The 13,227-nt window shown below is 39.6% G+C and overlaps 1 long non-coding RNA gene across 1 annotated transcript; it reads right to left on the bottom strand.

Annotated features, from left to right (window-relative positions):
• Window positions 1–1,591: 1,591 nt before the first annotated feature.
• LOC139475831 (uncharacterized) lies at window positions 1,592–8,092 on the bottom strand. The gene is made up of 4 exons (XR_011654026.1): window positions 8,004–8,092; window positions 5,735–5,924; window positions 1,973–2,017; window positions 1,592–1,665 (listed from the first exon to the last, which is right to left on the bottom strand). It is a non-coding gene; the product is annotated as an uncharacterized lncRNA (long non-coding RNA).
• Window positions 8,093–13,227: the final 5,135 nt, after the last annotated feature.

The following is a 13,227-nucleotide window of genomic DNA, read 5'->3' on the forward strand; positions in this document are numbered from 1 at the left end:
TCCTGTTCTGTACTGACAGCTGTTGTTCCGGGAGGTGGTGAATTTCAAGACTCTATGATTGGAAATGTCACCATGCCACTCTGTATGTCTGTGTTATATCAGTGAAATATTAAAACATTCCTCGCCTTTATACACAGATATAACGGGGGAATAATATGGGCTCTGTTTGGCCCAAATGAATGTCATAATTTGAAGTTACGTGAACCCTTATCATGTTGCTTGGAAATCTTCAGATGGATGATCTTTTCTGTTCCTAACACTTGAATGTTTAGGACACCAGGCATGATCAAGAACTGAATTATAACTGAACTGAATGGAACATCAAGGGGACATGTAACTATGAACAAGTGTAAGACCCCAACTGACCTTTGACCACAAGCTTGAACCGCCGTTATTTACATCTATGCCAACCCTCTCATAGTAAGCTGACACGTATATAATCATATCTAAATGCCTGGAAAAGACTTTTCGTGACCCGAAATATTTCTTGATACCTTTGTTTATATTTAATTTTGCAAACACGAAACTATTTTTTAAGTCGCAAATACAAGGGGTGGTGAACAGTCCCTCTGTGTTAGGTAGGGAGAATTTACGTTTCAAGGTTTTACATTTGTAATGAAATAATTTAATTTTCCGGTAGACAACTACACAAAAACTACATAATAAATAGGATATTCCATGTGTCTCGTGAAATATCATGTTTCTCTCATCTCATGACGGGGGAAAAGAGAGATATTTCACATCTCTATATATTTATGTTGGTTAGGGTTAGGGTTGTGCACATATCCTCTATATACACGACTGTGTCGTTGGCAGAATGATGGAATAGGATGTCTCAAGCGACTAACGATTTGCCTTATATTGTTACTCGTTTGAGTAATAAATGGTTTCTGTCATGCCCCTTCTAACCTTTGACCACAAGCTTGAACTGCCGTTGTTTACATCTATGCCAATCCTCCCACAGTAAGCTGACAAGCCGTGATATGACTGGAATACCGTTCAAAGCGGCGTTAAGACCAACTCACTCCAATTGTAATCTTCCGTTACCATTCACCGTACGTCAAAGTCCCTGTACAAGACCACTTGTATCATTCTAATTTCTCATCATTTGTGTTTTTAAACATGGGAAGGCAAGGCAAGTTTTTATTATGATTTCCCAACCACTCAGAGTTAAATTCACAAATTATGTACAAAAGCGGACCTCGGAGCCGTTTCTGTCTTGACCAGACGTTGCTGGTCGCAGGGCGTGTTACAATCAAACATACAGAAATTACGGGAAAAAAGCCGGATCCGAAGATGTATGCAAAAACGATAAACGAAAAAACATAATTATGGCGAATCCGAAGTTCGAACCAACCCGATTTCTTGCTCACATTAGAGATGCAACTCTGCACAGCGATTTGCGACGTCTTAGACGCGTGGGCCAGTGGGCCAGACACATGTCCTCGAGTCAGAAAAAGACCTTCTTTTAGTGTATTACTCAAGGCAGTCTTACACGATGATAGGGGCATGTCAGTAGAATATCAGTTTTAACTGCTTGGAGATGTAAAGAGATACGGTAGCTGAAGCTGAAATCATTAATACAAAGGCAGAAGTGTCCAACTTTTAATTGTTAAATGTGACAGCGTGGAAGTATTGTTCCCTGGTGGTCTCATTCGTCATCAACTGGAAAACAAAAATATTTCGTTTGCACTTTATAAAATTTAATGTATTAGATACAGTGTTATGTGATTATAACATGCATGGCCGATAATGACTTTGTGTTCTGTTAACTTCGAGACATTGACTGCTGTTTTTGGTCGTGGAAATTATTTTCAACATAAAACGTCAACGCCAGAGAATAATCAGCCTGGAGTATCTGCCGGAACATATCCCATAGGGTGAAAAAGGCTAACGAGTGAAGAAAATTATAAAAATGAAGAAATGATAAATACATGATTTATGTTTTTAGGAACTTGAACTTGATACGTACATTCAAAGTCTGAATCCACGTCATTTGTGTCCCTTTCTCCAAGATCTATAAATAGCAAAACAGTCAATTATACAAAACCGATATCCATGCTGTATATACGTCTGATGTGTAAAGTGTAAGTATATAATTAGCATTCGACCTGTGTACAAATCTATCCTCGATAGTCAAGAAACGCCAATGATGGACTATAGAGTAAACAGTATACACAAGGTAACTTCACCTTTTTTCCTGCCACTAATGCGAGACTATCACAGCATTTTAGTGTCACCATTGAAGTTTAACGCGAGATTTATTGGGACATATTCGAGATACCTCTGTGCCATCGCAGTATTACAATTTGAGAGGATCGCAGTTCTTTTTCGGCACTTTCGATCCACTATCGATTCACTATCGCGCCACCTTTCGAGCCTCAATCTAAACATTTTTGTAACACTTAAGCAGTACTTACCCCACATACATGATAATTTCATTGATTGTTTCTTAAAAAATACATTTCCAACATTTTCTTCTATTGTGTAATGTGTCACGTTAAACTGCCGGGCAAAAAAAGTATGCGCCCCTGTTTGATGGTGCACTGAAAATGTAACATTTGAAAGAAAAATGGTTAGTCTTTGGTAATATATTGGATACGAGTATCAGAACCGATGTTACACGCATCTTGCCAAAGAGTATCTCCCAACACTGAAAGGAATATGGGGATCGCGCTTTCACAGTAGGGGGCCTAGTGGTTCGAGCGTTCGCTCGTCACGCCGAAGACCCGGGTTCGAATCCCGACATGGGTACAATGTGTGAAGCCCATTTATGGTTGAATATTGCTAAAATTGCTGGAATATTGCTAAAAGCGGTGTAAAAGCAAACTCCAGAATATAGTACTGAGAAGAGAAAAGTGTGATTTTTCAAGTGTATACTTTCTTCACATTCTGTAGTTTTTCAATTCGTACTGTGCACATGAGAAGCTGGAATCTGTTTCCCCAATTTATGTGAACAATCACAGACTCATATTAAGCATAGACTTTGAGTTACTGACTGTGTCATTTTGAAGTATATGACCTTAACTTGCGAGGACTAGAACTGGTTGGCGACCAGTCCATCTTTGAGTGTCAAACAAGAATCTGTCAATTTCGCCTGAACTTAAAGTCGGAATGCTATGCTTGTCAACGATTTCCTTCGGGGCAATTCATTTTGTAATCGTCTCCCGCTGATTCCACATTTGCTGCCGAAAACAAAAGAAACAGTATTTTGCACATCCATCCATTGACTCGGTGGAATATATACATATCATCCCGTCATCATAATATAATAAAAAGGTCGGGTTCAATTAAAAAACCATCCGAGAAGTGGAAAGTAAACTCTGCATATTTATTTGCTCTTTTCACCATGGCGAATCGGGTCTTTCAGGCCCCCAAACACCGATACAGAAAGAGATATACGTTAAATATAACAGAATAACGATCAAACTATTAACGATTTGTTCACATATCTTGTATATCATACAGCCAATCAGAATGTTCTAAAAAATGGCATTTTTGTTACTTTCATTTTTTCGCATTTTCTCCCGCTCGCTTCCTCTGTAGATGAACATGGAGATGAGAAAAACGAAAATGATAATAAGCAGACATTCAGTTATCCCACAAGTTCCACATTGACAAGGCAAAATAATGACAGATGTTATTATATTTAGATGCTTGAATTTGTAAAATTCCGGAATAGCATGGGTGGATGTTAAGCGTCAACGAAACATGTGGACTATTTTGTGATGTTCTGGTGACACTGGTCCACCACTGTGTGGAAAGTGCTGGTAGGTAGTTAGACTATATAAGTGGAGTGGGCGCGTGCCTGTCTTATCCTATTTTACATTAAGATCAGCGGATGCGTGAAGGTCACTGTTTTCATCCTGGATATCCAGCCAAGGACTATCTCTGAAGCTTGGCCACTGTACCATTAGCTGTAACGACTTCCATCATTGTTTTGTATAGATTGTTTGTTGCCTAACGCCGCACTAAGAAATATTCCAGCTATATGACGGCGGTCTGTAAATAATTGAGTCTGGACCAGACAATCCAGTGATTGACATCATGAGCATCGACCCACGCAGTTGGGATACGATGACATGCATCAACCAAGTCAGCGAGCCTGGTTTCACAATCCCGTAGGTCGTCTCTAACAACAAGCGTGGGCTGCTGAAGACCTATTCTAAACCGGATGTTTACGGGTCTGGGCGGTCGGGTAGCCTAGTGATTAAAGCGTTCGCTCATCACGCCGAAGACCCGGTTTCGATTCCCGACATGGGTACAATGTGTGAAGCCCATTTCTGGTCTCCCCCGCCGTGATATTGCTGGAATATTGCTAAAAGCGGCGTAAAACCATACTCACTCACTCACTTACTCACTATTTACGGGTCTCATTGTTTTGTATTTGATGCTGCCATTGAACATTGTACTACCACACCATTGCACACTGCCTTTGTAATTATTGATTGTATATCATTTGTTGGTCGTTTGTTTGTTTCACATTAAATTCTTTTACATACAGATTTCTGGGTTAACTAATTGTTTCAATTTGGGAATCGACACGTAACAGAAATTGGGAGCTCGCCCGGGATCGAAACTTAGTACATATTCAAAAGTCAAATTGTTGAATAAACATTTCATTGTCTAATATCGTGTGAAGCCAACAATCAATACGGTGTTTAGTGTAAAGGAGTTTGTTAGCCATCCTCGACGGAACAAGTCTCTGTGCTCAAAAAGTCTGAAATGGCCGAATTAGACAAATATTACAAATTTGACACCAAGTCAGGTTGAATTAAGGCCAATGTCCGGTTAAAGTTAAAAAACATACCTGGATGAGGAAGAAATTTTGGATCATAATGCTTCCGCTTTGCTTGAAGAATAAACTGTTTGGGCTTGGAAGAAATAAGAGTTTCAGAGCAAAAATGGCTATGGAAATTTTAAACTTGGCTAAGAAAAATGGAAGCAGAAAATGGGAAGAGAACGAAATTCGACTTAAAAACATTGAAGTTGAGATACAAAAAAGAAAATAATGAGAATTAAAGCTGATAAAGAAATTAGACCAACACAATGATCTCTCACACAGTATCTCAACATGTTATGGATCGTTTGATTTTGCCATGGAGAGTGGACTTGTTCCGCCCTTCTATGAACGTGATGTTGAGAAATTCCAGTTAAATGTTAACAGTTAGTTCATTAATATAACGAGATCGATGTTGCCTGGGTAACACACAACTGGTAATAATGTTCTATGTGACAGTATATGTGACGCGAGATAGGTTGCTGGGGGAATAATGTTAGACGTTAGACGAAAGGTTAGACGTTTGTCTGGTTGCGAGTGCTGCTGTGTGCGCACGTACATGTTTTGTTATCAAATATGTGACAAAATAACTAACTTTGTCTCAAGATATCATCGTTGTGCTATCTGGACCATATTTCGATCTAACATTGGTGGCAACTGCGGGATTCCCGTGGGGACCTGAATTATATGCGACCAGAAAACGTTAAGGACGAGAAAGCTGGGAGGAATTGTTGGAAGAGTTTGGCAGGAATGCAGCCCTTCTGATAACCAGGGTAATGCAGTTTTGGGGAGTCTTCACATTCTCCGAAAAGTTCAAGGTGGGTTCGACTAGGCAGCGCTTAATTGATGAACCTAACCAGTCTGGCTGCCAGGATCACCCAAACCCTCTTTGCTGCATATGTTTATCTTAAACTGTAAAATATAATTATAATGATAAAATAATAATTCACCTACCCACATCCCTGCCAGAGGGGATTCGAATCCGAATGGGGGTGCCGCGCTTCCATACCCCGCGCCTCATACAGGTTCCCCGTCGTCTCCGTCCCCAGCAGGGCGTGTGTCCCCAGTACCCGTTACCGGTTCTAGTGCCGCTCACTAAGCTCAGCAACAGAACAAAAGCTAACAGCAGAACCAGTGTCTTCATCTGGACAAACGAATAGACAACGATGTTTTATATAATGTGAACTTATTACGCCCAACCAGTACGGGAGCTTCCCGTATTTAGACCAACGCGGAATTATGCTAGTGGGCTTAAAAACGGAATATATATTTCCGTATATAGGCCCATTGACCTGTATCCGGATACTTATTTTGGAGTGATCTTCCTTAAATTGATACATTACCCCCTTGGAAAGTCAATACATGGCGATGCACTACACATGGCAAATCTCGATGTACATTCAACAATAAGTGCAAGTTTATGTTTGCATTCCATGAAGTTAATTCCTGTTCAAATCTAAGATCCATGTATTATTATTTCTAAGTTAAAACAACTTTTCTTCTGCAAAGGTCGCCCCCTGTATTATTAAGCGTAGCCCAATTAAGAAAGCGTAGGCTTCTGAAATGGAGTCCTGAGGCCTACAGTTCGGATAAAATATTTTCCGTAATAAGGACCGGGGTTTAAACACGGGAAGTCCCGGGAAGAGAAAGAGCCGTGAGGTATGGATTAGGTGAGTTGATGCTGGATGTTGTCAAAAAAGAGAAACACCCCTTTGAAGGTGAAGGTGAAAAGGCCAAGGTGACACAGTCCGTAGGCCTGTATCATCACCATGAAACCGATGAGGCTCCGACTATCTGATATGCTGAGGAGTGATCGAGTGAGTTGGGGTTTACGCCGTTTTTAACAGTATTCCAGTTATATCACCGCGTGTTATGCTGGGGAAGGCCCTGGGATTTTGTATCGAGATAAGATATTTTTCAGCTTCATCTGCAAAACCAGGTATCTTTTTCATTTAAAAAACGCGCCTGAATACTTTTTTAAGAACACCTTGCAGAATGAAATTTTTGTGGCAGGCAATTCCATTTTTGTTCAAAGGCCCGAAGCATAATTATGTTTTTCAAGAATTTACAGGGATACTTTACTTTTTATTAATAAAATTTCAGCACCCCCTTTAGTTCATATACTCAGGGGAAACCAGAACACCACAACGCGTGACTCTTGAGTTCACATGCACTTGTGCAGCGAGAACACCACTACGCGTGACCCTTGAGTTCACATGCACTTGCGCAATCAGGACAACACTACGCGTGACCCTTGAGTTCACATGCACTGGCGCAACGAGAACACCGCTAAACGTGACTCTTGAGTTCACATGCACTGGCGCAACGAGAACACCGCCGTCAGAACACGGCAACTGTGGGGCTCTTCAGTTCACAAGCGCTGAGACATTAAGCAGTGGCACAGAACACAGCGAGGTACAGGATTGTCGATGAAGAATTGCGAAATAATTAAAAGCGACAAAATCCTTTCCATAATCACAAACAAAACCCAAAGAATCAATTTTTCGATTCGGAATATAACATAAGGCTGTGTTTATGAATCAGTGAAAGAGTAGAGATACCATGCGTTCGCGACCATTTGCGAAGTGTTTACATGTAACCATGCGAAGGATTTTATTCGATGACGACTCATAAAACCTGTCAAACCCCTCAACATTAGAAAAGCATCAAAGGAAATTAAGTATGAATTTTCAAATACTAAAGGCTTTAATTAAAGACGTTTAGTCTCTATGTTTGTTTGTTTGTTGTTTAACGCCGCACTCAGCAATATTCCTGCTGTATGACGGCGGTCTGTATATAATCGAGTCTGGACCAGACAATCCAGTGATTGACATCATGAGCATTGATCCACGCAATTAGGATACGATGACATGCATCAACCTGACCGTCCGATCCCGTTAGTCGCCTCTTACGACAAGCATAGTCGCTTTATACGGAAAGCATGGGTTGCTGAAGACCTATTCTACCCCGGATCTTCACGGGTCTCACGCTATTGGGATACGATGACATGCATCAACCAAGTCAGCGAGCCTGACCGTCCGATCCCGTTTGTCGCCTCTTGAGACCAGCATGGGTTGCTGAAGACCTATTCTAACCCGGAGCTTCACAGGTCTTTAAGTTTTTTCAAATACTATAAGTTCATGTAGTTACAATTCGATGGTAAATTGTGGTAATATTATTTATATCGAGTCGAATGAAACGTTAACGCATGCGGCCGACTCACCTTATTCAACTGATGCACGTCCCAAAGTTACGGCTCAACTCTTATTGATTGGAGGGACGTATCATATATAGCCCATCTGTAGTCTCGTTTCACGCCTGGAGATCTGGCTGTCTGTTGTCCAAGTGCGACACAGCGCTAATGCGTGAAGGATACCAGCGGCAGTGTAACAGTACATAGGTGGTAAATCCGGGAAACGTGTTGATGGTGCTAGTTGATTTACGTGTTCTGATAAATAAATATTTTGTTGACGCGTTTAGCCGTTAGAAGCTTTAACGATCACAATCACATTATAATCAAACCATAATTTACCCATAAATACGCCATAATAGAATCAAACATTTAAATTATTATTAGTTTGACACACATGGTATGAGCTCTGCTCGAGTTTTAACTCTGTAAATAACATGATTGTGTCTGTTTGTTGTTAAACGCCGCATTCAACAATAGTCAAGCTATATGATGGCGGTCTGTAGATAATCGAGTCTAGACCAAACATATATAATCATATCAATTCCGGAAAAAATAGATAATTTTGTGCGTGCATGCATGTGAGTAGCCTGTTTAATTCAGCTATACAGGACAAACTATAACTGTGTCTGTTTAAATGTATATAAATTCATGTTGGTACTTGTTGGATTCATATATGATTGTGAATTTCTTCTGAGGATCTTACGAGGGATGTGGCTACATAGCACTGTCACACTGTATAAACTCAGGGCTTCCTGAAACAACAAAGTGTCATGGTTCCCCCACAATTGTATGGCTCTTCCTGTCAGAGAACAAGCTGTATGTATTGCAGCATTGACAAATGTACAGCATTTCGTGTCATGTCATTAACAAATGTTGCTCAATTGCTCATGAAAAGACTGACATTCCCCATCAACAATCACGTCAATAATAAAAAAGGTTTTTGTTTTGGATGCATGGTGGTCACGGATTGGCCCAAAGTCGAGTTGTGAGCGTTCGTGTAAGCATTTAGGCAAAATGTAGGCATCTCTCTGGGCTTGAATTGTCCCCCCCCCCCCCCCCCCCCCCCCCCCCCCTTCTTGTTGATCTTTTTGTTTATGCATATGAATTAGATGTCTAATCGGATTGACAAAGAGAAAGTAATTTGGCCAAGAAGTAATAAGCTTCAGGTATATCGATGATCATTCAATATCCATCAAAAAGCCAATTTACTTCACTACACTGATGTACCCACCTGAACTAGAAATAAAGGAGACCAGTGAGACCGCATCATCTTGGAATAAAGACTCAGAGTTACAAAACACCCTCTTCGACACCGTATGATTAAGGGGGATGACTTACCCTAAGCTTTTTCTCGAGCAATATTCCATAAGCTCTAGCCTTTGATGTTTACATTTCACAACTTTTGAGGTACAATCGAGCATGGTCTTTCTACCAAGATTTTAAAGCGCGTCAAGATTGTTCAAGATTACAACATTCAAGATCCCTGTAAATTTTCAAGAAAGTTTAATGGTAGACATTTGGAGGACATTTCAAAATTTGACGCACGATGACAAAAATGATGTTCGATGCAATTCCATATTTTCAAATGTTTAATGTATCATGTATGCCATAGGCCCAAATATATGCAGTGTATACACTGCAGTACAGGATAATTGTACAAGTAGAATCATGTTTCATTTCTGGTATTGAAGGCATATTTGAAATATAACCAATGTGAAATCTTAATAATTTGAGGTTGCGAAAAGGCCAATATATTGTTTGACGACCGAATGACATAATTATTTAGTGTGTATTGTTTTCGAATATATTTTAAGGATGGACATATAAAGGCGAAATGATACATATCTTCGATATTGTTTAGATTACAATATGTACATAATCTTTCAGATTTAGGAATGTTGTGGTGTCTCCCGGTTTCAATATTAAGCCTCGTACATCCAAAACTAGGGGCACGATCAAAATCAGTAGCAAATGTACACAAGTCGAATCTATTACATGTATATATGTCTTTGCTTCTAGGCTTATCTTTAAAAAGTGTTTAATATTTATATCTGATACTAGATGGTAATATATTTATCCATACTTTGCTGAACAACAATCTGGCTTGAAAAAGTCTACGATAACTAACTATACCTTGGTTAACCCAAGCATAGCCCAGACCTGAACTAAACAGAATTTATCTAACATTACTTGCCCAGTTCTGTCTACCTACTGAATCAAGATTAACACTTTGTATGCTTTACGCGGAAGTCTATTAGATAGCATATAGTTTTAGCCAGTATTTAATGCATTTCATCGAGCTGTTTATAAACAATGGGTACCGTCCACTTTCCTCTAAAGCCATTACATTGGGAATGTTAATACCTGTACCAAGATGATATTTACATGCTAGATCTTGGGCCCTTAAGGTTCTACTACCTCTAATCTTTAATGTCCCCATATTTCGCATCCATAAACACGGATGGGTTTAATTTTTGAATCAAATATTTTGAAAGATGTTCCGAGTGGTATTTTTCAACATGTCCAAAGCAATTATCAAACATTTAATAGTGACCTTTTCCCATTTAACGCTAAATGTGACACTGCTCTTGTTACATTTTAAGATGGAGTCATCATTTGCTTGTTCCTCACATATTTTGTTATTTTTTCGGCCCAAGTTTTCAATCTACTGTTAATTATTGTTGCAAATATCTTTCCCTAATACACTATCGAAACTTATACCTCTGTAGATATTAGGATCATCTCTTAGGCCATTTTCATAAATAGGCACTATTATACCTTTACGCCAAGGGCGTGGAAACTGGCCTGTTGAATAAATCCTATTGAATAAAGTATGCATGTATGGCAGTTCTGTTTTTACATGATGTTTTGAACATATCCGGTTAAAAAATATCTAAGCCTGATTTCCCAGTTAAATTGGCACCAATTACGTCATAATCTAAGGGGGATAACTCAGGCCTGTTTAGCTCGGAAAACGAAGGCCCCATAACGGCATGACATTTTCACACTTATTGTGAGCTCGCTACATTGACTTTGAGAAAAACGAGTGTATATTTTCAAACACTGATACTAACTAATTCTAAAATTGCGTTTTGTTTAAAACAAGAAAGAAAGTGATTTTTGCGTGTACACTTCCCCCTACCATTTAGTTTCTCTTGTTCTGTAATTGTGGACTCTAGCTCATGACGCAGAGCTGCTTCATCAACAGCATCATGAACATCCAGTGTGGCTCTAAACCCATCTTTATTCAAAGATGAAACTTGAAACAAATCTTAAAATACTCGTACCAATCATATGCATAGATATTTATTTGAGAAGTACTATTAATACTCTTGTATGTAACGTGCTTCCAAATCACTGTCATCATGCGATCTCTCTAAAATATGCAGCTATCTTGTGATAGACTTGTATTTGTTCAGAAGTTGTTTAACGTTATTGAAAAAGCTGCACTTTTACAGCTTCTGTACCATCTAAGTGCTCGCCTGGCCTCCAGTTCACTATTATGACATGCTTTACCCTGTGAACTATCGCTCAGTAACCTAGCATTCCCCTTAAATATAGAGGCCGCTTGTAGCAATGCACGTAAAAACACGTCTACAGACGTATCAATGCTGCTGTTTGTCAGTTAAGTAACACATAATGAGGACTTGTTTACAACTGTCAGAATGCAATCTGTTACGAAACTCCTCACACCAACTCTCGTCCCATATATAACGTTCATGACGAATAGAAACTGTTTGCTCAGATTGCACAGCTTGTGCTGGTAATGTACAAACGAGGGTGGTGTGATTATTATGTTCTGGTATGAATTTAAATAATTTATGACAAGAGAAAAGGTTTGTAGATAGACAATAATCATTCAAGCTTGTTCCATTGTGACAAAAAAACATGTATCTTCACTAGTGTTTCTTTCCTCACCACAACCACCATTCATAATGAGGAAATACATACGTCAATGAGGCTTTGACCAAATTTGTTTACAACAGTATCTTTTGATTTTAGGGGGCTTCGAAAGAATCTCTATTCTCACCAGCAATATTATTCTCGACTAATCAGACAAATTACCGGCACGAGCACCGGTCTCCTCCTCCTAATAGAATGCAAGGTGTGTTCCTATAGTTTGGTAATAGATCTAATATGTATAAGGGGTCCTTAGTAGGTACATCATCAGTAAATACACAGTATTTGATATACCCTGCGTACAACATAGTATCTGATGTATTGCCAGATGATAACGAATGTGTGATAATGTCACAAAGTTGATAATTGATACAAGGGCCATCAATAATACTCTCTGGTGTTCCACGGTTTTTTCCCGACCCGTGAAGATCCGGGGTAGAATAGGTCTTCAGCATCCCATGCTTGCTGTGTATATGACCGGTTGTAGGACGACTGCAGAAACCAGGATATAAGTAGAGGTGACCTATGTATTTATAGATGTGTACATGGATACTTATGGTGTCGTTTCCTGTTTTTGTATCTGACCCCATAACGTTCCGGGTTAGAACTGATCCGGGTTCAGCAACCCATGTCTGTCGTAAGAGAATACTAACGGGATCGTGTGGTCAGGCTCGGTGACTTGGATGCATGTCATCATATCTCAATTGCGTAGATCGATGTTCATGATGTCAAGCACCGTATTGTCAGGTCCAGGCTCTATCATCAACAGATCGTCAAGCCCCGTATTGTCAGGTCCAGACTATTATCAACAGATGGTCAAGCACCGTATTGTCAGGTCCAGACTCTATTATCAACAGATCGCCGTCATTTAGCTGCAGTATTGCTGTTTAACGCATTAAACAAGTAAACAGACAAACAAAACTGAGAAATGCCACGGGTAATTGGTTTAAATAACAGTTACTGCCATGCAAACAATTTATCCTTTAGTGTCATGTATGAAACAAAGGTACCGTATCTTTCTGTTGCGTCACATAACAGTGACAGGATACCCTTGTCGTGATATCGATTCTTTCAATGAAAACGGATGGTCCGTTAGCTCTCACGCCCAAACTTGGGATGTCCATATAGACAATAATTGACTCGTGACGAGGAATGAAAGATTAATTAAAGTTGTAAGTCCCGAGCCGTCATTCCTCGTCATGAGGAGTTATTGTTTTTATTACCCATCGTCAATTTTTAATATAAGAAGCTAAAGAGACATAAAAAAGTTTACTCCTATGACAGAAGCATAGTCGCAGACAGCGTTCCACCAATCGCCCTTAAGTCACTTGCTCTCATAACAGCGCAAGGAAAA

This window comes from Haliotis cracherodii, unplaced genomic scaffold, assembly GCF_022045235.1.
Source record: "Haliotis cracherodii isolate W230 unplaced genomic scaffold, xgHalCrac1.p SCAF_3, whole genome shotgun sequence".
In the NCBI taxonomy this organism is placed as follows: domain Eukaryota; kingdom Metazoa; phylum Mollusca; class Gastropoda; order Lepetellida; family Haliotidae; genus Haliotis; species Haliotis cracherodii.